The 25,210-nt window shown below is 36.4% G+C and overlaps 1 protein-coding gene across 5 annotated transcripts in view; it reads right to left on the bottom strand.

The window, feature by feature from the left end:
• LOC145688072 (cell adhesion molecule Dscam1-like) overlaps positions 1–25,210 on the bottom strand; it is a 1,774,182-nt gene that overhangs the window by 1,650,789 nt on the left and 98,183 nt on the right. For all 5 annotated transcript variants that reach the window (XR_014131839.1, XR_014131838.1, XM_081761792.1 and 2 more), the window contains exon 2: positions 23,945–23,979. The gene's annotated coding sequence lies outside the window, so the exon portion shown is untranslated. The remainder of the gene's footprint in view (positions 1–23,944; positions 23,980–25,210) is intronic.

Genomic DNA, 25,210 nt, shown 5'->3' with positions numbered 1-25,210 from the left:
TGAGCAGAAAGTTAAGAAAAAAAATGACGAGATTCGACAGACCTCGAATTAGCCTCGCTGAAAGACACTGCTAGAGGGTAAGGTGAGACAGTCTAGGCAGGATCATCCCATCATACTTCAAAATTGAGAGCACAAATAGGTAAGCGTCTCTAAAAATCAGATGTCCAAAGTAATTTGGAAACAGAGAAGGAATGTAAGTTTTGTGAAACGTCATTTCCCGACTCCACAACAAGTGAATTTATTAACTGGATGCTGGGAATAACAACGGGCAGAGTTGTTTCGTTTGGTGCAATAAATACCTCCAAGATGATACTGCGTGTGAGGAAGATTGTTACCAATAACGCGTGGAGACAATGAGTATTCCTGCTTACATTATTTATTCTAATATTAATTCAGTATGTTGCGTTAATTCTGTGCACCGTTGGTCAACATGCGTATTACTAGTAAATTTTACAAAGTGTGTGAAGAAAGAGAACTGTTTTTTGACCAATTATATATCTACCCACTTCACCCCATAGTACCTACTCACTTCACCCGACACTTGGAGTGAAGCGGGTAATTCACCATGTTTCAGTGTATTTATTATTATTATTATTATTATTATTATTATTATTATTATTATTATTATTATTATTATTATTATTATTATTATTATTATTATTATTATTATTACGCAGTGGTGACACATACATGATCATATATGTTGTACTCGAAGCTTCAGAGTTCACGACATTACCATCAAGTGTTAAACACACCATCCCGAATGACTACATTTTTTTTCGACAAGGTGTTTCAAAACAACACCTACATCGTTATGAAAGTGATTCCTGATACCAAGATAAGACGAAAAATAGAGAACAACCTGGGTGCACAAATGCTTCCCCTAGGAGTTACAGGCTGCCGAAATCATGAAAAAAAAAAATAGGTTCAAAGCTCCAAAACTATGAAACTTGCCGTAGTCGGATCAATACTTCACTTAGGAACTACTATATGTTCTATCCAAATATCCAGGTTTCAGAATTCTGCGGTACTACCGCAATAATTTTTATAGTGGTATTTGGAGAGTACTTCGAATTATATGCCCATAGCCAAATTCCCTCTATAAAAACAAATGTTGCGTGAGTACCTTAGGATTCCGAGACATGGATTTCTGGATACGGCACAAATTAGTTCCTAAGCGAAGTATTGACCCGACTGCGGTATGTCCCATAGTTTTGGAGCTATAGACCATTAAAATTCAATTTATCATGTTCTCGGCAGCCTATAACTCCGAAAGGAAGCATTTGTGCTCCCAGGATGTCTATACTTTTCGTCTTATTTTGGTGTGAGGAATCACCTCCCAAATGTTGCCGATCTTGTTCTGAAACACCCTATACAACTCCTTTACCCAATAATATTTGCAATCATTACAAAATTACACAGATAAGTTGTAGTATTTTTGTTTTTATTTATGTATGATTTAAAAAAAAAATAATAGCATGATTGACAACAGCATTTAAATAAAGTATTGTGCTTGTACAAACTACAAACTCACAATACACACTCAATAATAATCAAAAATTCTCCTGAGGTGAGAATTCGATATAAATACCTTATTTCCAATTAAAGAAAATAAATCAATTAACAATTTAACATTGAGATGTCTGAGAAAAGAGAGCATGTGTTCAAACTAGTAAAAAAAAAAGTGTTTCCGTGCGTTTGGTTTGCTGCTATATCAGAAGCGCACCAACGGGGAAGTCCACCAGTTCCGCGCAGTCTGAAAACTTCCTAACTTTAGCATACATGCGTACACTTTCTCAACAAAACTATACTTGTTTAACATGTAGCATGAAATTTTGATCTTACATTTCATCTGTACTCTATTTTTCTTATGAAAACTATCTAGTTCTATGATTTATTTATTTTATTTTATTTTATTTTATTTTATATGCTGATGATGTAAATTTAATAGGGGATGATAGGAGAACAGTAGAAATAAATGCAGAGATCTTATTAAACGCTTGCAGGGACATGGGTTTAGAAGTAAATGCAGAGAAAACTAAATACATGGAAGTGCGTCGGGACCGTAATACGGCAAATTGTGGAGGCGTTAAAATATTAAATAATGCTTTTGATAAAGTAGATACTTTCAAATATTTAGGATCAATATTAACAGACGAAAATCATATTCACGAAGAAATTAAATGTCGACTAAAAGCAGGGAATTCGTGTTACTCTTCGGTTCAAAATCTCTTGTCGTCGCGAATTCTGTCGAGGAATTTGAAGCTTAAAATATATAAAACGATAATCATGCCTGTTGTTCTGTATGGTTGTGAAACATGGTCGCTTACTCTGAGGGAAGAACATAGACTGAAAGTATTTGAGAACAGGATCCTGAGAAGAATATTCGGACCCAAGAGGAACGAGAATGGGGAATGGCGGAAGCTTCATAACGAGGAACTACATAGTTTATACGGTTTACCCAACATTGTTAGGGTCGTCAAGTCTAGGAGGCTTAGGTGGGCAGGTCATGTAGCTAGAATGGAAGAAAGTAGAAACGCTTTCAAAGTCTTGACTGGTAGACCCATAGGAAAACGACCATTAGGAAGACCTAGGCGCAGATGGGAGGACAATATTAAGATGGATCTCGCAGAGATAGGAATACAAAGTAGAAACTGGATGCAATTAGCTAAGGATAGAAGTCAGTGGAGAGCTTTTGTGAACGCGGCACTGAACCTCCGGGTTCCATAGGCCATAGAGTTAGTTTTTTTTTTTAGTTAGTTTATTTTATTTTATTTTGAAAATTTAGGTGAAAGCATTCTCAAATTATTTATCATCTTTTTGGGTACAAAATAATACCTGTTCATTACTACCTATGTACACTCATGTCCAAAATGATTGTCGAATATCTATAACTGTCTTCTTGTAAGAATAAAATTTGATAATGATTTTGCAGGATACTTTTAATACTGATACTATGTGTATAATTGGGAAATGTATATTTGTGGTAAATTTCATAGGAAAATAATTATAAATACGAAAATTAGAATAAGTAAAACAAAATGTTGCTAAATAGAAAAGTAAGTTTTATTTTCGTTTTATTGTTCTTATTTATTGCTCTTTTGACATGAAATTTGCCACATGCATGTCTTTGCCGATTATACACATACAACATTATAAGAAATACCGGGGGGATTCGATATCAAATTATATTCCTACAACAATATATTTATAGACATGTGACAATAATTTTGGACATGAGTGTACACAGACATAGTAGCTTGTAGTATTAGACCTCTCCCCAAAACTCGAACCCTCCCCAAACAGGGAGGCAACTGTACTTTATCCTATATTTACATCGTTGAATTACAAATTCTGTAATTAAGTTCATCATACTCACTAATAATAATGCAGTATACACAAATATGGGCGTCTTTCTTTCTCATATCACGTACTTTCTGTCTAAATTTTTCCTGTCATCAATGGTACGAGTTGAAAAACTTACTTTAATAGTAACATGCGTATTATACTTTAATGACAGTGCGTGTCTGTACAAATAATTTTAATAGTATCTGGTCCTATTCAGTCTCCGTGGTCGCAATCGCCGTTATTGCATTTCTATTCAAATTCGGGTTCAAAGAATAAAATGAAGTGTCACGCCGCCACAATAGCAGCTAAGAAATCAATGTGATCCCGTTGATTTATGGGAGATGTGTGTCGTGGTGAGCTAAACTTTGCGATATTTTATAGCACTCAGGGGAGTTTATGTGGCTTTAATGTTCTACTTCTAGTCACACATCCTGTTATTGCAGCAGATTACACTGCCTGCCATGTCATATGAAGTTCAGTGGAAAGAAAAATCTTACAAAAAACACGGCGGAAAGAGACAGAGTAAAAAGAAATTAAAAGAAAGAATTTGAACAAAAGGTGTTTTCGTCGACTTCAAAATGCATGCACGAATGTAGTAAAAGCGTCGGTTACGGATTATAGCGGGAAGTAATCCTCTGTGTTACAGTTTTTAGAGTAACATAAATTTACTCTATATGGATATAAAGTAAAATAATAAAGACTTTTATAGATATAAATTTAAACATTTTACATGCCTTTTCTTCATGTTTTGTTTTGTATGTTTTAGAACTTAAACATGATTTAGAACTTATATATATATATATATATATATATATATATATATATATATATATATATATATATATATATATATATATATATATATATTTGGTCTAGGAATTAATTCGTGCGGGTGGACAAGAGATGGCGCAACGAACGGAGCGTCCCACAGTTCCGTGTATCCACACATGTGTTGCAAACCCCTGTCATCGCGTATCGTTCGTAGTATAGGGCAGTGGATTAAAGCGTCAACAACACCAGTTTGTAGTTAAGTGAACATGGCGCAATTTGTGCCTGATAAAGTGTTTTTGCGGGGTGTCCTGCTGCATTACTTTAACATGCAGAAAAGTGCGACTGAAAGTCATCGTATTTTGGTGGAAGTGTATGGTGACCATGCTCTAGCTGAGCGAACGTGTCAGAAGTGGTTTGCACGGTTTAGAAGTGGTGATTTCGGCTTGGCAGACCAAGACCGAACTGGACAGCCAAAAAAATTTCAAGACGAAGAATTGACAGCATTGCTCGAGCAGGATTCGTGTCAAACGCAGGAACAACTTGCAGCAGCATTAGGCGTTGATCAAACAACAGTCTCCAAACGCTTGAAAGCCATGGGAATGATTCAAAAGATGTCACATTGGGTTCCACATGAATTGAAAGACAGAGACGTTGAAAGACGAAAAACCATTTGCGAATTGCTGCTTCAACGACAGAGCAGAAAGGGGTTTCTGCATCGAATTATTACGGGTGATGAGAAGTGGGTCCATTACGAGAACCCTAAACGAAAAAAGGCCTGGGTGAAACCAGGTGAACCAGGTCCATCACAACCAAAACGAGATATTCACTGTGCAAAGGTTATGCTGTGCATATGGTGGGATATGAAAGGTGTGGTGTACTATGACCTGCTGCAACCGGGTGAAACTATGAATGGAGAACGTTATCGACGACAATTAATGCGTTTGAAGCAAGCTCTGGCCAAAACACGACCAGAATGGGAGAACAGACATGATAAACTTATTGTTCAACATGATAACGCTCGCCCACATGTCGCAAAACCGGTCAAAACCTATTTAGAAAATGTCGGATGGGAAGTTTTACCCCACCCGCCGTATTCACCAGACGTTGCTCCTTCGGACTACTACTTGTTCGATTGCATGAACAACGATTTGATTGGACAGCGGTTTACTTCTTCAGAAGATATCGAAACATGGGTCTCTGACTGGATCGCTTCCAAGGATGAGGACTTCTTTCGCCACGGAATCCGTACATTGCCTGACAGATGGGCGAAAGTGGTGGCTAGCGATGGACAATATTTTTCTTAAGGTATTTATGTAGTTTGTGTTTGTACTACAGCTTCAATGTGTGCGTACCAACCGCACGAATTAATTCCTAGACCAAATATATATATATATATATATATATATATATATATATATATATATATATATATAGAGAGAGAGAGAGAGAGAGAGAGAGAGAGAGAGATTAAACATAAATAGAAATAAATGTAGGTGTCTATAACAATAATGTTGAACGTAATTAAAATTTTCAATATTTGATTTACTTCCTGTTGTCGAACACACAATTTCATAATGCAAATTGCTTTATAAGTTTCATTATAAATGGAAGTAAATGATCAAATTTTAACAATATTATCAGTGTTTAAGGACAAAAAGTCCTCAGATAAGACATTATTGTGCTGAACAAAATTACACGTTGCATATCTTCATGTTTTATTTAGAGGCCACAGTGGCTCAGTGATAGAGCGTTCACCTCTGATGCATGGGGTCCTGGGTTCGATCTCAGCTCGTTAAAGTAAAATTTGCGGTGGGCAAACGCCATGTTCATGTTTTTTCGGGGGTCTCCCGTTTTTTTTTCACTTTTTCATTCCCCCATTTCATACATTTATTATCCTCGCAGTTTCCTTTGATGTAGCCGGCGTAATTGTAGGACGTAAGACTTAAAAATTTCATTTCGTTTCAATATGGCAAATGGCATATACGCAATACCCATTGGAAAATTGCTAGCGGATGCAATAGTGCACCAGGTTTCTTGTTAAATTTACAGTGAGAGAGCTTTGAAATTTGAGTCAATTACATGGCTTAGATTCACTCTCTAACTTAAGTGCGATAGAGTCTCGGTGTTAGAAAGAAAAGGACGCTAAATTCCAACAATTAAATAATAATGTATTCAAAAAACACTGATGTGTGGTTACAGGAACAAAGAGTGATGCGAATAACAGCTGTTTAGACATTATGCAAATCGTTAATGCTGGCAGTCGGCCAAGGAGTGAAGACTTGTAGTGAGCAGTCGAATTTCATTTTTTTTTTTTTTTTTTTTTTGTAAATTTAGGGAAACAAAACTTGAGCAGCGACTTTGCATCATTTTCTTTTTTACAAACTTGGCGATATCCAAGCGGAAACAATTCAATTGGATTGGTATGTTTAATTTCGAATAATAATTTGGACATGAGGAGAATGTCCGCGAAATTTGATTCACGTTTTCATCGCCAAACGCAACATTCTTGTGTGTCGTCAGACTCCCTACTCGCCAGACATGTCTCTGTGTGACTTTTGGTTATTTCCCAACCGGACTTGAGTCAAAGGAAGACATCAGCGAAAAGCGTGGTACGGTTGCTCACCATTCCAAAAACTGCAATTCCAGAAGTAATTCCAACATGGCGGGAGAGCTGGGAGAAGTGTGTGCATTGCCAAGCAGACTACTTTGAAGGTGATTAGGATTTCGGATTTCCAAATCAATAAATCCATTTTTGGCAACTAAAGATTCGATAGTTTTTGAACATACCTCATACATTATAAGCAATGTATCGTTTTTTTTTCTTCCCTGCTTTTCTAAACGAGCTTTTGGTTTGGTTCCACAGCGTATAAGTAGCTGGCTAGCACCAGAGTTTTCAGTATGAGTAGTTTCATATTTAATTATGAGTAGCGATGCAGTAAGTTAGAATGTTTGAGATCAAACGCTTCTGAAAACACACGATCAAACATAAACAGTTTTAAATTATATAAAACGTGCATTTAGGAATATGTCATGAAGGATATATCCTTGCAAATCCGTCACGAACTATTTTTTTCAGAACATTTACTAAGTAAGACTGAAATTTTATTGATAGTTGGAAAACTTTGTGCTGAAACTATCCACATTTTTTTTAAGCTTAAATATGTTCTCAACACCATTTAAACAGACTGAATTACGTGTTTTTTCCATTTCGATCAATATAGAAAAGAAGCCCTCTTGTGAAACGACCGTTGTGTCATTTTATTTAAACAAAGTGTTCAACTTCCACCATTCTTTGAGATCTAAGCCCCTTTCTTTCTCCTTATTATGACTCCTTCAGCATTGCTCCGTTGGGGGTTGTTTCGAGGCATTGAATGTTCAGGAATAAAAACAGTCATAAAAATCTTTCTGCTGATAGAAGTTAAATATACCCTTGCCACACAATGTTTAACAACTGTTTAACAGCAATTTAAATTCTTCTGTTTGTTCTGAGGAAAATATAGAACGGAATAGCCATAATTTTAAAACACACACACACACACACATAAAAGCACGCTTCAAGATATGTTTCATATAACTTTAAGTTTGAGAACGTTCTTGCATCATAATTAGAGACTCCAAATCGAGTAAAAATCACTTATCATAGTGAAGTTAGTTTAACGAATGCTAAACAAAGTGTTGCAAATGATTTTTGAGGACACATATTTTGAAGTAAAACTTCACAAACAATATTTCACAAAAGATGAAAATCTTTATGAAATGAAAGTTTTACGTCCCACAGTTTTGCCGGCTAGGCTAAAGGAGACGGTGATGAAGATATATGAATGAAATGAAGAACGTGGAAGGAAACGGGAGAACACCGAGGAAACCCACGCACACATTGTACGTGTACCACAAAGTTCACTTGGTGGGGTCTGGGTTCGAACCCGGGATCCCAAGCACCAGAGGTGAACACTCTACCACTGAGCCACCGCGACCCCACGAAAGTTTATTTAAAAAATAGTATGGAGGAGAGTAATGCAAGGGATAATAATTGTTGGTATTTTAACTTCTTTTTTTTTCAACACTACATGTAATAGACTGATCTTGGCTATTAATGCAAATCAACCTCTTATTTCATGAGTAAAAAAACATTTGCCAGCTAGTCCAATTGCAATATAAATTAATATTCTTCTTATTTTCAGCCCTTGTCCGAGTTACCTGGGGTCGGCTTTTCAGACCACTGCCCTCCACCTGTTTATCTTTTGACATATCCACTGTGACATCACACTTCACCGTATTGTTCTTCATACAATTTCCTCATTTCTTCTTTGGCCGAACTCATGTTCATTTCCCATTCAGTTTTATATAATCCATTCGGTGAACTATGTATGCAAAAGGTTTTCTTCTTACATGCTCAATGAGCTACGTATTCCAAAGTTCATCTTATTACATGCCCAAACCAGCTCAGTCTTTTTTTTTTTCTTTTTTTCAGTTTTCCTACTATTTGGTCTCACCTTTTTGTTGCCCGGATCACTTCATTCTTAATTCTGTCTTTCCGTGTCACTTCACATATCCATCGCAACATCTTCATCTGTGCAACACGCAATTTCTGTATCTCTCTCTCTCTACTTCTTCGTCCAATATTCGCTCCGTATCATATGATAGGTCTCACTACTGGGATTTCCCTTTAAGTCGTGTTGGTACCGTACGGTCACACAATACTCCTACTACTTCTCTCCATTTTGTCCAACCGCTGCATCAGTAGATGTTAATGTCTTAAATTATATATATTGTAATACAGGGTGCGGCACGTAAAACCGGCCCGTAAAGTGAACACATAAAATGAAATGTAATGTATTGAATATTATTAACTACTACAACACATAAATGAAATGTAATGTATTGAATATGACTACTCACCTTCACAGCAGCCTTCACAGCAGGTGCTGAAAATGTCCTCCGCCCACTTCAACACACATGTGAGCACGATTGAGGAGATTCATATATACCCTTGTCAGTTCTTGTGTTGTAATGCTATTGGTGACATCCTGGATCCTGGTCTTGAGTTCTTCAATTGTGTGTGGATTTGTTTCGTATACTCTTCCCTTTAACAGTCCCCATAAGTAAAAGTCACACATGTACAAGTCTGGTGACCGAGGAGGCCACAAGCCTTTGCTGATTGCCCTCTCTGGTGTAAACGTCTAATGCACAAGGGACAATGATGCAGCTGGTGTGTGGCATGTTGCACCGTCCTGCTGAAAGTAACATAACTGACGCTCCTCTTCAATCAAGTGTGTATAAAACTCCTCCAGGATTCCCATATACACGTCACTGTTCACTGTCGTCTCAAAGAATATGGGCCCAATAACGCGTGTAGCGGAAATGGTACACCAAACACCAATCTTCTCATCATGTAAGGGTACCTGGTGAATTGCGTGTGGGTTTTCTGTCGACCAATACCGGTTGTTTTGGGAATTTACGTACCCAGACAGGTGGAACCACGCCTCGTCACTCATGATGAGCATTAGTGGATCCAAGAAACCACTGGCAACATTGCTCAACAGCCATGAACAGAAATGCACCCTCTTCTGCAGGTCAGGCTCCTTTAGTTCTTGCACAACACTTATCCGGTACGGTTTTAACTTCAGTCCCCTTAAAACACGTCTGCAACTTCTCTCACTCGCATGAACCTGTTGACTCAATCTCCTGGTTGACTTTCGAGGACTTCTTTTCATTATCTCCTCCACCTGCATCTTTAATTCAGGTGTGCAGACAGATGGTCGTCTGTTCCTGGGAGCATTTTGAACCGATCCTGTACGCCGCCATTTTTCAATCAATTCCTGAATGGTGCTTTTTGCTGGCACAGAACGTCCTGGAAATTTCTCCCGAAACAAATTCTTTGTTTTCACAAAAGATCCAGTGAGAATGAACCCTTCAACAATGGCAACACGCTCGGGTATCGAATACGGCATTATCACACACTGACACTCACCCGGCTTAACACAACGAGGCCCTTTTCCCAATTGGTTTCGACAAGTTTCACTGGCTGCGGCTGCACGTGACTGCTGCAGGTCACGTAAGTCGACCCAACCTCGACACGCCATCTCTTGGTAGGAAGGTAGTTTATTTAAGTGTTGCCAAAAACACAATATACCAGAATATTACGACGGGCCGGTTTTACGTGCCGCACCCTGTATTTGTGTGGGTGAAGACAATGACAGTCCAAGATTCTAGAGCTTCACGTAATTTATTTTATAAAAAATATTACAAAATAGTATTTGTATCTACAAAGTGAACATATTAACTCTTTCTTATGACCAGAGAGTTGAAGGAAGGACATGTTTTATACGGGAATCCTTTTAGCTCGTGGCAGCCTCCAGAGGTTTGGATTGTGGTTAGGAATCCCATTCGCTCATGACATCCTACAGTGATTTTTAGGCAAGGTAGTACTTCTTCGTCCAGCGCGACCTCAGGAGAAAGTGTTGATTAAGTGATCAGTGGTCAACTTATATTTCTGTCCTCTTGTGGTTCATTTTTATAGACCATTTCTTGTTGACTCTTTTTTCTTCGGTTCCCGTCACATTGTATTTTTGTCTTCTTAGTTTTATGTGCATCTTTATGTGCATCGACTGCTTTACAAATGTTTATAAACAATAGCACGCGTTGATTGAATAGCAAGTGCTTGCACTGAAAGGTGAGGATCCTTACACTATAGACACGCACAGTTGTTCATTTATTGCTCTAGAAGTAAGCGTAATGAAAAGTGTGTTTATCTAGCATTAGAAATGGAGGCAACCAAATACAAACAGTGAGGTGTGGTTCATTCCTTGGTAGATGAGGGTGATGAAATACGCGAAACTCATCGTCGCATGTCTGCTGTGTATGACGAACATTGCATACCACTGGCAAATGAGCAGGATTGACATAAGAGATTCCGAGAAAGACGCACATCACTGCAAGACGATTCGCGCCCAGGACAGGTGTTCCGAACCAGGATTGACATAAGAGATTCCGAGAAAGACGCACATCACTGCAAGACGATTCGCGCCCAGGACAGGTGTTCCGAACCATTACTCTTGATGTGATTGCGCGGATTGATCGTCATATTTGGGAAAACCTAAGAATCATAGAGGAACAAATTTGTGTTCAGGTCGGAGTTAACCATGGCTTCGTGCATGTCATTATCAAAGAACACCTGCAGTTCCGAAAAAAAAAATGCGCAAAGTGGATTCCGCACCAACTTATGAAGGGACAAAAGATTGACAGAATGTTTTCATGTCTGATGCATCTGCAGCTGTACTACGAAAAAGAATATTCGTCTCTGTTATGTATCGTCACAGGTGACGAAACGTGGTGCCACCATTCTGAGCCCGAGAACAAAGAGCAAAGCCAGCAATGGAAAAACCCCAATTCTCCCCGTCAAAGAAATCCAAAGCTGTTCGCACAAGTTCCATCAAAGTCATTATGATCTTCTTCTTCGACTGCAGGGACCCGCTGCTTATTGACTTCTTAGAGCGTGGAACCATAATAGAAGCGAAGTGCTATCAAGACTTTCTGCAGAAACTGAGACACACCATAAAGTAAAAGCACCCTGGAATATTGTCGGATGGAATCATACTTTTATATGATAATATCCGTCCCGATACTGGCAATCTCGTGACAGATATACTTCAGAGCTTTGGCTGAGAAACACTTTAACGTCCTCCGTACAGCCCAGATCTTTCCCCTTGTGATTTTCACATTTTTAGCGACCTGAAGAAAGACATTCGTGGACGTTGGTTTCATTCTGATGAAGAAGTGCAAGACTGGGTAAGGTTGTGGTTAGGGATGCGCACGAGACAAGATTTGTGGCTGTCTCGTCTCGAAAATGTGTTGTAAAAGTGATGTCTCGACTCGAAAAAATGTATATTTCTCTATTGGAACAGCCGTGTCTCGACTCGAATTTTGCCAGGGAAGTCCTGTCTCGTCTCCTCTCGTGCGTATCCCTAGTTGTGGTTCCGTCAGCAACCTAACTCCTTCTACAAGACTAATTGATCGTATCCTCTCACATTGGGATTATTGTATTAACGCGTCTGGCATTCACTTTTGAACAGAAAGCATTCAATTGGTATTTTTTCGCGTGTGTTCGGTTCTCATTTGACTGCTTCTCATATGTACATACATAATACATACATAACATATCTGAATCCTAGTACAAGGATAATTTTACATGGTCTTCGTACGGAAAAGGATATAAAACAATCGAATAACAGTAATCCATACGCAAGTATTTATTTATAATAGCAGAATTTGCCACTCTTCTCCGTTAGACAACTAATTATATTATGGCTTGTTTCATTATAATGATGCTTTAACCATATAACAAATAATCAAACAATCCGCTATAATTATAATACTATTTACTTTTTACAATAAAATTTGTAATTAATTATATCTTTCAATAATGACAGTGAGTTCCAGCATGAGCCTGGTTGACGAATTATTAATATTAATAATTATATTTAACAAATGAACATTTTTTAGGCGTTTGTGTTACACGTTTTGTTTTACGTGTACAAAAGGCACTTTAACATAACGGAATTAGTTGTAATTACCAGACTTTTCAAGGAACGCGCCACGAGGAATGGAGGAATTTTGACACAAATGTTGAGAGTAGTTAGAGAAAAAATGGAAGACAAGATTTATATATAGTTATTGTCAAAAGTTTGAGAGTACATTATTGATTTTTCAGAATTTTCCAAATAAGCACACTGTGTCCATACAAAATATTGTTTATTGGGCTTGTTTTTATTTTTTCTGAAAACAAACAACGTTGTTCATTAAAAGATACGGAAATTTATGGTCTTGTTGCTATAGAGACAGATTTTGTTGAGGAAAGCTGCTTGGCAATAAACAAATAACTAATAAACAAACAACTAACGTCACGCTTTATTTGATAATGCATCGTTTCAGCGACACCTACTTGTTTGTGTATTAGCTCTTGTCAGTAGTTACTTCTTTACTTTAACGAATAGTTGTACATGCGCTATTCAACCGTTTTGCAATATGGTCAAAATTGGATGCAAATCTCGGCATGTGATTTTACTATTTTATTAGAATGAAACAGTTGAATAATGCGAAGAACATGCAAATATCCCGTTCTTTATTCTTTAAAATGCAGAAAATAAACTGAATACCTGAAATGCTGGTCAACAAAACAAAATATTGTTTTAACACTGGTATGTGATCTACGTCCCCAGGTCAATGTCCTGCTATGAGATCTAAGTGCCAATACGGCTCTAAGTATTTGTAATAACTGCTACCAGAATGCGCTGTCTGCATTAAACTTGTTCGTATTACGAAAGTAGCAATGTTTTTCTTAGTTTCCTCGAACACCAGTCTTTGGCACTTACATCATTTAGCATTTCATTTCTTTAACGGTTAGCTAAGAGTTGAAGTACGTGTTTAAATGGTTATTTTGAGAGAAGAGAATTTTCTTTGAAACATCGCTCAGTGATGAGGCGGAGCAGTGCGTCGAACTCTTAAAGCATAGTCTTGAAATGGTGTAAATATTACACAGAAACGCACTGACCGTCCGAAAATAACAACTTCTCTTAACGACAAGTTCACTGACAAAGACGAACAAACAGAATAAGAGTTGTCCGTTCCGAAAGAACCAAGAAGAGCTATGGGAGAGACACTTCAAATCGGTATCAAATAAGACGGTGGCCCAGCGCCTTTAGATCTATGGTCTTAGGGGTAGGATTGCGGTAAAGAAGCCATTCCTTCAAGCAGGAAAGATTACGAAAAGATACTCTTGGGCCAAAAGAATAAATTAAAAAAATGACGGGAACGATGAAGGATAGAACAGGATAATCTGGGCCAAATAATCTAAATTCCAACTTTCCGAAGAGGGGACGCGGCAGAAGTCCTAAATGGCAGAAGTCCTAAAATGCAGAAGTCCTAAACGGCATTAGACCTAAAATGCACAAGTCCTAAAAATTATTTCGCGGCACAAGTCCTAAATGGCAGAAGTCCTAAAGTGCAGAAGTCCTAAAGTGCAGAAGTCCTAAAATGCAGAAGTCCTAAAAGGCAGAAGTCCTAAAAATCATACCGAGGCAGAAGTCCTAAAGTGCAGAAGTCCTAAAAATCTCTTGTGGCGCTACCATCGCGTCCGTAAGAAGAATACTGTCAATCTGTTAGTCAAGTTTTAGATATACTGTTTCATATTACAGAGCATTAGTTCTTACAAGTTATTTGTATAAATACATATTCTATCGTTCTGAAATAATAAATAAATAAATAAATAAATAAATGAAGCCTATTGTCCTTTCTTACTCTTTCCATGATATATTTCTATGTTGACAAAATTTTAACTTTCTACCAAATGTGATTCCCAGATCTTTCATAATGTCTGTTTTTCTCTATTTCCACACCATTGACTTCATATTAGTAATATAATATTGTGTTTTAGTTATGTACATCATAAATTTTGCTTTCCTTGTGTTGTTTTGAAGTAAATTATTTTTATACATATATTTCTTGTACAGAAGTCTTTCTGTAGCAAATAATTGTCATATTCGTAATTAACTACTCCTGGGATACGGCTGTTTCGGTGTAGGACGTTTTGGTGCAGGGCGTTTCGGTGTACGGATTGCTCGGTGTAAGGACGTTTAGGTGTGAGGCTGGTTCGGTGTAAAAGTTCTAATGTTTACACCGAAACGTCCACTCTTCAAAATGAAAATTATTCGTTAGGGAGAAATAAATTCACGAAGTAGAATATATAAATTAATAAATAAAATAAAAATTAAATGTTTCTGTAATTGGCAAGGGTTACTTATTTATAGTGAGTCCCCTCGCTTCACTCTATGTCAGAATTTCTTATATCCTCAAATGTTATAATTATTAATTGATTGGGAAAACGTTTTACGGTAATGATATATAGTAAAAAAGTGTGTGATGCATAAACATTGTGTACACCACACACACACCTTATTACGGCAATAACTGTGCACAAATCGCAAAATGCTGCACAATCTTTGAAAGAAAATTTTCAAACACAGATGTTTTTTCTTCCAATAACCGCTTTTATATCATGCATACCCAATAAGATTAGCAAATCTAGGAAAAGAAAACTGATTATGAATCAGTGATGAGATCTTAATTATATCATTACGGAGATGTAAATTCATGTTATAGTTGTAGAGAAGGACAGTGTCAAAAAAATGTCTCAAGAAAATTTTTAGCGGCCTAAAGAACACAACAAGAGGCTGAATCCTACCAGTTGTTCCTGCAGAAATTGTTTCTATTATGAGTTACTCTTTTGTTCTTAAACGTGTTTAATAATTACAGCAAATGAAGGATGTTTATAATAGAATGTGAAAGAATACAGTTTTAAAAGAATTAAACTACGTCAACATGTTAAAATAATTAAAAGAACCTAATTAATTAGCCACTTTGTACTCTCATTTGCTTAACTGGAATAACCGAGGCCTAAAGGAAAAGAGTTTTCTGCCCAAATCTTATAAGCAGTGGGATATTTTAATATTATAGAAATTGACCCTCCTTCCCCTTAGAAGTGTAATTTTCAAGATACTGAAACATATAGTATTTTATTACTTTTAGTTAAAAGTTCAAATACCGAGTTTCACGCATCTAGCTTAAACAAATCCTTCCTTAATTTATTTACATATTTTCTGAGTAAGTAATGGGGAATTCGAACATTAAAAAAGTGCTCCCTTTGCTCTTTCCTTTTTATGTGTTCAATTTTCAGTTTTTTTAACAGGAAAGATTATATGCCAAGTTTCATTTTACTAGCTTCAGAAACTTGCGAGATACACTACCCTTTAAAAAAATCTTGCCCCGCCCGTTTTACGATACTTATTTCCAAAAATTCTTTCTTATGTCCTGCTTTCATAAGAAAATTATATTTTATAATTAAAATTTAACGACTCTACTTGTAGTAGTATGCCCAAAAAATCACTCATCTTTACTCTTTTATATAAGAGTACAGAAGATAAATACAGTCAAACAAATGGATTTCCATGAACAGTTTCCGATTTCTTATAACTACCTGATTCGTACATTTCCCACAAGCTGTGATTTTAAATTTACGCTCTGTCAAGGTCCAGGTTTCAAAAAGGAACTAACTGGAAATATAATAATATTATGTATTTGTGTACATGTGTAATATGTATAAATTTATTGTCTTATTGAAGCTTTCGTAATCTGGAAATAAACTTTTGATTTGCTTTTAATATATAAAAATCATGCTCCCCTAGAAAAATTTGCAGGCTACACCCCTAAATGATTATGTAGTAATTTCTGCAAAAATGGCACAGGACCTAAAATTTAGGTCTAATGCCTATATTTTTAGGACTTGTGCCATTTAAGACTTATTAATGTCACCCACTGTATTGCATAATAAATGTTCTTTGCTCAATTTTAAATTTACTGCGTTCTTTATGTATACAGTTGGTATTTAATGTTCACTCGTGAAATGTCTAGTGTGCTTTTGTCCTAATTAAGTAAACTTTGGTGGATTTTTGTCCTACTCTTAATAAAATACGCTCCGCACAGTATATATTGCAATTCTGAATGTTTGCTTGGTCTCAGAAGTCTGGTAAAATATTCTTTTTAAACATTTTTTTATTATTTATTTATTCTTGTTTTAGGAATTTGTCTTGGGATTCTCGTATCTCCATTCGAAAGAAACGAATTTCTTAACAAATTATGTAATTAATTCTTAGAATGAAATAGGTTGTATTATGTAATTCGTGTATAAGTGCAGAACAAATAGTGATAATAACGATCTTAGTAGTACAAATATAGCTGTTACTGTTGGAATTAGATACGTTCGTAACATTATTGCCAACTAGTTGCTGCATCGTCCCAATTTCGTGTGGTGGTGGCGAATTTCAGAACTAAAGCAAGTGAATGATAAAGGCACAAGTCCTAAATGGCAGAAGTCCTAAACGGCAGAAGTCCTAAAAGGCAGAAGTCCTAAAGTGCAGAAGTCCTAAAATGCAGAAGTCCTAAAGTGCAGAAGTCCTAAAGTGCAGAAGTCCTAAAGTGCAGAAGTCCTAAAGTGCAGAAGTCCTAAAATTTAGGTCTAGTGCCCATATTTTTAGGACTTCTGCATTTTAGGACTTCTGCACTTTAGGACTTCTGGATGTCACCCTCCGAAGAACGCTTCCATCCTGACCGTGTAACACCTACAGCAAGGCATAGAGAAGATAACATCTTTGTTTGAGTATGCTTTGCAGACTACCAAGTTGAAAATTTTGTTCGAGTTAATGGAATAATGAACACAAGCGTGTTTCACGACGTTTAACTGAGGCACGAAATTCCGTCATAAACTCAGATTTGGTCCAGTATCTTTGTACCACACACAGTATTACCATCCCAAACTTTTTACTAATTTATGCAGTAATTATCTGCAATTGTAAAGAAGACGGTTACTTCACCAATAAATGGAACAGTCACCACCGTCACCTGATTTGTTATATATATAATTCTTGTAAGATGAACTTGAAAGGACAATCCGTAAATATTTGCCAATGAACATTGAAGGTCATTGGAAGGCTCTTCATAGCTACTAGAGTCGCAAATCGTCATGAAAGTTGAATAAATTAATCAAACAAAAGCCTGGAATTTGTAAAACTCTTATTTCGGCGTTTCATTCAATGAAAACGTACTCAAGAAATTCGTCTCAGTGGAAACAGGACCATATGTTTTAATTTCTTTATATGAGCAAATATGTTTATTTTACAGAACAAGTTCAACAAACTTTATGCTGTATTGATATATATATATTTAATTTCTTCTTAATTACGAAAGATCAGTGGTCTGCTCAGACTTTTGACAATGACTGTACGTTAATATGTCATTATTAATATTGTAAATTTAATCGAAGTTTACAAATACTCTTTTCTTTTTCGTTTTAGTTTGGATTTTATATAAAATCCATAGCCCTCCTTGGGTTCGCTTGAATATATGAGTATGAAAGCTACTCCAATCTAATCCAAAATACGATCTGTGTACAGTTCAATGTTACCGTAGTGCCAAGTTGTATTTATAAAAATGCTAATCGCATACAAGCTTTCCACACTGATATCTCATTAATATTTTTGCTTGAGGTAATTGTAGTTTTGTTACTGAAATTTAGCGTCCCTTTCAGAACAGAGGATATAAGTGACGCGAAGCTACAGTTTAAGGTGGAATTTCAACCACTGGAAACAGTTCACATTTCAGTGCTCTTTCACCAAGAATTGAACCCAGAACCAGTAAAGGAAAGACATGCGCACTAGACTAACGGAGATAACTAGTATGTGTTTGTATAACTTTATACTCTGCACAGAGACCCGATTTCAATAATCGGGGTTCGCATGTGATTCAGGTCCCATGCTAAGCTAAGAGCTCGCATTTAGTATTACATCTGCGATGAATAAAAAGAAACTTTATAACACCAGTCTTTTATTATTATTATTATTATTATTATTATTATTATTATTATTATTATTATTATTATTATTAATGTAAACTGAATAAGATAAACTTCACTGTTCAAACCAGTGCTCCTTTGAGTTATATATCTTTTTGCTTGAAAAAAAAAATAAAAAAAAACTTTGCTAATAACTTTTAAAACATAACTTGTTTTGTTTTCTCAATGAGAACAACAATGTTTTTTGTAATAGTAATGCAACTTTTTGATACTAATTCTTATTAAATATAAACATTTTTTTTCTTTTTCGTATTGGAATATATGTTTTTTTTACGAGGAAGTACGAGTATGATTTTTTTTTTCGCCACGCGTTTTCAAAGCTCACTTAATAGTATTTTAATCAAGCAAGTAAAAGTTTGTATAGTGGTTTTATTTATTAGGCACTATGATTAGCGTCAAGTTCGAATTACAGTATGTTATATCACAAATTAAGCTCTACAAAGAATACTATTTTTTAAGTGCACTCTTTCGATATTATCAAACAAAAACATCTATGATTTATGTAAAATCCACTAAAAAGTAAAGCATTTGCTTTCCTACATCTAAGGATTGTATAACTAAAAAGCGTGTGATTCCCATCAAAATACACTATGTGATCAAAAGTATCCGGACACCTGGCTGAAAATGACTTACAAGTTCGTGGCGCCCTCCATCGGTACTGCTGGAATTCGATATGGTGTTGGCCCAACTTTAGCCTTGATGACAGCTTCCACTCTCGTAGGCATAATGTTAATCAGGTGCTGGAAGGTTTCTTGGGGAATGGCAGCCCATTCTTCACGGAGTGCTGAACTGAAGAGAGGTATCTATGTAGGTCGATGAGGCCTGGCACGAAGTTGATGTTCCAAAACATCTCAAAGATTTTCTATAGAATTCAAGTCAGGACTCTGTGCAGGCCAGTCCATTACAGGGATGTTGTGGTCGCGTAACCACTCCGCTACAGGCCGTGCAGTATGAACATGTGCTCGATCTTGTTGAAAGATGCAATCGCCATCCCCGAATTGCTCTTCAACAGTGGGAAGCAAGAGGGTGCTTAAAATATCAATGTAGGCCTGCGTTGTGAGAGTGCCACGCAAAACAACAAAGGGTTCAAGCCCCCTCCAAGAAAAACACGACCACACCATAACACCACCACCTCCGAATTTTACTGTTGGCACTACACACGCTGACAGATGACGTTCACCGGGCATTCGCCATGCCCACACCCTGCCATCGGACCGCCACATTATGTACCGTGATTCGACACTCTACATAACGTTTTTTTTTTTTTTCACTTTTCAATCGTCCAATGCTTATGCTCCTTATACCAAGCGATGCGTGATATGTGGCTTATGATCAGCCGCTCGACAATGAAATCCAAGTTTCCTCACCTCACGCCTAACTGTCATACTACTTGGAGTGGATCCTGATGCAGTTTGGAATTTCTGTGTGGTGGTCTGGATAGATGTCTGCCTATTATACCTTACGACCTTCTTCAACAGTCGGCGGTCTCTGTCAGTCAACAGATGAGGTCGGCTTGTACGCTTTTGTGCTGTACGTGTCCCTTCACGTTTTCACTTCACTATCACATCAGACACAGTGGACCTAGGGATATTTAGGAATGTGGAAATCTCGCGTAGAGACTTCTGACACAAGAGACACCCAATCACCTGACCACGTTCGAAGTCCGTGAGTTCTGCGGAGCGCCCCATTCTGCTTTCTCACGATGTCTAATGACTACTGAGGTCGCTGATAATGAGTACCTGGCAGTAGGTGGCAGCACAATGCACCTAATATGAAAAACATATGTTTTGGGGGTGTCCGGATACTTTTGATCACATAGTGTATGTGCAAATTAGGTAGAAATAGGAGTGGGTTGTAACAAGAAGTATATTTTTTCTTGTTTGTTGTTTGTTATAGACTAGAATGCTCCCTTTGAGATTCCAAGTAGTGTCGTACTGACACATTTGAGCAATCCTCACAATGATGTCACCAATATGTCCGCAGCGAGAATTTTATAATAATACTAAAACAGAACTTCATTTTGCATAGAATAGGGATTGAAAAGCCATTTTGTAGCAAATTAAAAGAAATCAACTACAAAATATATCTAATGATAATTATTGGATGCAGTATAATTTAATTTCAAAACACAGTTGACAAAACATGAAGAAAATTGTTTCCAATTAATTCAATGTTGATTGCAAATATCTATAAATGAGAAGAAGATCATTTTTTATGGTTTTATACAAATGCCACTGGCTTCAGTTCTTGCACAATACATAGAGAAACAACAATTAGCATGAGATAAACTTCTGTGTAGTACAAAATAATCATATTTAACAAGTAAACTTGCTGGTTACCACGAGCTGTAAGTGACACGGCTCTCGAAAGTACGCACATTATGTTTCCTCAACTGTACTTCTGAAAATCTCACGAAATACAATATCTAGATACAGATTACTATTAACAAACTTTTGAACAATAAATTAGAAGACAGGAAAATAATAACCATAATATCAGGAAAGCACTATGACGCAATAGATGAAGTTATCCAAATTGTTTGTTATTATTTTGGTTATTATCTGTCACTGTCTTTTTCAATATAATTTTCCTCACTTATTCTGTCGTCATGAGCAGCAGTCATTCCGGTGTATACGTCCATGCATTTGTCAGTATTTTCATACTTACAATATGTTGTGCACGAAAAATTACACGATTAACGACTATACATATTTGAATTAGAACACTTTCACCCACAATGAATTAGTCCCATTTCTTCAGGCGTGGCTACAGTTGTTACTCAAGTTTTTAGATAACAAATATAATTTTCTACTTCCCATTGGTAATCGGTAAAACACAAATCTGCAGAAGTCAGTTTGTTATCTGATTTCCAGTAGATCATTGCAAATGCACACGATTGACATGAAGTTGCATGGTCTTGTCTCTTGGTAAGAGTGTTCCAATAATAATCTACTATAACACTCATCTCGAAATTACAAAACATCGTATTACTGTCAACTAGCAGGATAGTGAAAAAGCTGTTAAATAGTCAAAACACACAGTAGAGAAGAAACGGTCTTGGCTAAGTCCGACTGCAACACCGTCACACGAAATATGTGATAAACAAGATAATAATAATAATAATAATAATAATAATAATAATAATAATAATAATAATAATAATAACAATAATAATAATAATAATAATAATAATAATAATAATAATAATAATAATAATAATACTTATAAAGGTAAGAAGGAAAATCACTAAATATGGCTTTTAAATGTCAAATTTATTAGGTGTTACGTGCAGCAAAAGTAATTGATGTTGTTTGTAGAAGTTCAGTATTTATTTCCAGCGCCGAGGCTATAAGACACGTGGATATATAATTTAAGGTCGGATCCAAATTATCATAATGTGTTCAATGCTCTTTACACTCAGAATCGAACCCGATACCAAGCACACCTTACGAATGCGCGTTAGCTATTATACCGAGAGGAAATATTATAAAACCATACTTTTAATATGTGCAACATTTCGAATTTCATTTTCTAGATAACGAGCTGGTCCTTGATACGAATTTAGAATGCTAAAGATTTTCTGAAATTTCCGTCCCATATGTTAGCTGGAAAGCAAAGCTATACATGGTCCGCAGAACTTCCAACTGTGTAGTAAGATGCAGACCTAACTTTTGTTCTTATATATTGTCTGGTACTGGACGTTTTACTAGTCCATGTATCTAAATACAAACATATTAAGCATATATTCTATTTAATTTTTAAGAAGATTTATTATGCATTTGAATATAAAGAGACGAAGGCACTCAACATAATTACTTGAACCGTGATTTATGTGCTTAACGATGTCCAGTTTAGAAAACAACTAAAAAAAGCAAAACATTTCCTATATGAAATACGACAGTTGTATTTTAGAGAAGTAAACGACGGCATATTTCCTGAAACAACTTTGTACGCAGAGGAGGTTAGTATAAAATAAAGAAAAAAGAAAGCCCTTGAAAGAAAGTAAAGAAAGCAGAAAGGAAAGAATAAACTAGAGCTTTTAAAGCTAAGGAAGAGCACTATATCCCCCGGAGTTGACTTGTTGATGAATGCCAACTGTTCTTGCGCTGGTTCCTGGGTCAGAGACAAAACATCTGACGACTGCGCGGTAGTTCTCCGGAGAAAATATGACCTAAAGTTACCCATTCGTTTCAAGCAGCGACTTCCTAATAAATAAACCTCACACTCACACTCAACAGAGGGCCTTTCTCCTCCTCCTCCTTTCTTGAAAGATCTCTTTTTCCCTATTTTTTTTTTTTAACGAACCCATTCCCTCCAGCCAAAGAAACCCTTCAACCGGTAACACCTCTTCGAATTTGTCTTTATTTTTCTAAATTGATTTATGATATGTTGTTCGTACAAGTCGTAAGTGCCCTTCCTGTGAGGAAAGTCATACAGCATTAAATCATTCCTACTATCATTGGTTATTGCTTGTCAGGGCTTCGGTGTTCAGTAGTTGAGGAGAGTTTGTAAGCGTACGAAAGACGATCACTTTCCACCTTTGCTTTTATCACTTCACTCCCTCCTCCCACGTGCCAGCGCTTGCATCCTCGTCGCTCCTCGAGTCGCTTCATCACGCGCGCACGTCTAGACATGCCTACCTAATCACACACTTCCCACAAAAAAAAAAAAAAAAAAAAAAAAAAAAAACGGTAAAATACTCTGTATCACATCAAAGAATCTCAGAGAAAAGAAAGCAATGCTAGACAATCTTAGTATAATAAACATCTATTCACAATTGACATCTTGCTTTGAACATCATTAACTAATTTATTTTGAAATAATAATCCAATACAGAACACTGAGAAAATTACACGAAATGTTACGTGCATGCACCACAGCTGCTCCGTAACCCAATGATAAATGTAAGGGAATAATGCTCAAATAATGACGATGTGAAAGAACCAAACATACCCTGAGAAAAGTCACGCACACGTTGTTTCTCGACCACAAAACCCCTTCATGACACAACCTGTGTAAACATTTAAAGCAGTGAAATTTCATTTGTAACTTTGCCATGTTTTTTTCTTATTTTTTTTCGTCACCAAAACTAAAATATACACTAATATATTTTCCCATCTACTTAAACTCTTAAAGCCGAGTATTGCATTAGCCCTATGCATATAACCACTAAATGATCTTAAAATAGAATTAACTTAAATAACCAAAAAATACTCAGCACTAACTCTTTAGAAATTTTTTGAATGCTAAATTGATACACAAACATATATATCATCAACACAGCTAACATCATATTTCGTAGAAAGTTCTCAAAAGAATCAAGACATGTCTTTACATTTTTTTCTAATAGTGTTATTAACTTACCTAATGAGGAACTGTAAGTCGCAAGCGAAAAACACCTAAAGAAAAAGAAAGTAAGAATTAGTGAACATTTTTAAGAACAATTATATATATATATATATATATATATATATATATATATATATTTAACAACCACCAGATACAGCTCAGAGGCCATTTTATACTGGATATCTAACAACAACAACAACAACAATGGAAAGGATTTGGGAAGGTGTCGGCCAGGGCCTGTTTAGTAGGTAGAACTGAGGAAAACTCTGGGAAACCCCAGTCAGGATGGCCGGCAGCGGGATTCGAACCCGCGACCTCCCGAACGCTCTACCACTTGAGCTACTTCGCTCGGTATTTGAAATGGATATTTGAAATACCCATGCAGAATCTGAAGTCATGCGACATGACGCTAATTTTACGGACATTCTAAATTATCCTAAATATTCATTCAAATAAACAGTACTTATCTTTGAACTTACGTTGGATTTGACCTTACATGAGACGTGTTGTTCTTATATACATTAAACCTTTTTACCGTTTCTATTTAGTTTTAACTTATTTTCTCCCGACCCCTAAAATTTGAATAACGCCCGTGTTTCTTCCAAGCACAGTTTGGAGGTGCGATAACTTCCTCCCTTCAGATATCCACCACCACCACCCCGCGAGCTAGGGAAAAATAAATTGCTATGCACAATATGCCAAAATAGTGTCTCAGTGCAGCCCCTTGTTTCTTTTCATTCCTTCCGGAAAAACATTTCTCTGAAAGAAAGCTTGAATAATGCATTTTGTGTCATAACACCCGCTGTGGAATCTCTTGTCTATGACATCTGTCTTGGTACCACTATTAATTTACATCCGGGTCCAAACGAGTTAGTCTGTGTCGTTTCGCGGAAAGCGCGGCAATGACCTGTAATTAGTGGTGATAAAATAATACAATATGGCATTACATTCAACAACCAATGAAAGGATTGTATTCGTAATAGAAGTGATTTGAAGCGTTGAATGACATTGGCAAAGCGGAACAAGAAAGATGCAAATAAGATAAAGTGGGCCAAAGCACTGAACTATGTATCAACTAGATTCAGGAAATAGTTATTTGTAGATGACTATCAAGCCAATTGATAAAATCTGTAATTTGTAACTTCATAAGTCTGTAGAGATAATTAACTTCTAGCTGCATTGGTAACTCATTCATAAGTCACCGACACAAAAATGCATGGTGTGTATGCCACTTTGCATCTGACCGTATAGCTACGTATAATTACAACTACTACTACTACA

This window comes from Thermobia domestica, chromosome 6 (genome assembly GCF_964235325.1).
Source record: "Thermobia domestica chromosome 6, izTheDome1.hap1.1, whole genome shotgun sequence".
Lineage (NCBI taxonomy): Eukaryota > Metazoa > Arthropoda > Insecta > Zygentoma > Lepismatidae > Thermobia > Thermobia domestica.
Note: the sequence above shows the minus strand (reverse complement) of the source record. Positions and strands in the feature narration are given on the sequence as shown.